At 31.5% G+C, this 989-nt stretch overlaps 1 non-coding gene across 1 annotated transcript; it reads right to left on the bottom strand.

Moving 5' to 3' along the window:
* Positions 1-503: 503 nt before the first annotated feature.
* Positions 504-610, bottom strand: LOC111814713. Its single transcript, XR_002819623.1, has one exon. It is a non-coding gene; the product is annotated as a U6 spliceosomal RNA (small nuclear RNA).
* Positions 611-989: the final 379 nt, after the last annotated feature.

Below are 989 nucleotides of genomic sequence, written 5' to 3'. Positions count from 1 at the left end.
TTTGAAAATTTTCTGTGAGTACTTCTGCAAATAGTCTTTTGTGCTGTCTCCTTCTGAGTCATTGACACCTAGCTTTTCTTTTTGTTGTCTTGTAGCTGTTGTATTATAATTTCTTGGTTCTTTTTTCTATAATTTTATGGAGAAACAAATAGCAATGAGACAGTTTCAAATCAAATTAGTAGGACAGTTTCAATAATTAACATGTTGCATACATTTTTCCTATTGGTTAATTGCTGTACAAGATATGGACATGATATCCTATTTACAAACACCATTAGAACAAATCCCTCTATTCATTAAGAGACTGTAACTATATATCTATCCCAACCACTTTGAATACACAGATACAAAATGGACTTTCATCTGTATTCCCTTTTTTTGTTAAGTTCTGTTCTTTGAATATTACGTGTGTAAACTCAGCAAAATATTCTAAAAGAGTCCAGTAGCCCATAATCGTATTGGGTCTTCCGCTTGACTGGCAATGTCAGAAATTGTTGACCTGAAAAAATATGGAACACTTCACGAATTTGCATGTCATCCTTGCACAGGGGCCATGCAAATCTTCTCTGTATCATTCCAATTTTAGTATATGTGCTGGCGAAGCAAGCACAGTTTCTTGTTTCTATGTTATGTTTTTAAATTTTTTTGGCTGATTTTTATTATCTTTTTTTCCCATAATTTTATTGAGAGTCAAATAGCAATGAGACAGTTTCAAATGAAATTGGTATGATAGTTTCAATACATTTCATACTCTTTTTCTAGTATATTCGCTGTACAAGATGCAGACATGATATCCTATTTACAAACAGTATTAGAACAAATAGCTCTATTCATTAAGAGAATGTAACTATATATCTATCCTAACCATTTTTAATACACAGATACAAAATGGACATTCATCTGTATCCCCTTTTTTTGGTTCCTGTCATTTGAATATTATAGGTGTGTTAACTCAACAAAATATTCTAAAACAGTCCAGTAGTACATAA

Source organism: Octodon degus, unplaced genomic scaffold (genome assembly GCF_000260255.1).
Source record: "Octodon degus isolate 3935 unplaced genomic scaffold, OctDeg1.0 scaffold00436, whole genome shotgun sequence".
Taxonomy (NCBI): domain Eukaryota; kingdom Metazoa; phylum Chordata; class Mammalia; order Rodentia; family Octodontidae; genus Octodon; species Octodon degus.
This window is presented reverse-complemented; position numbering and strand designations above follow the sequence as displayed.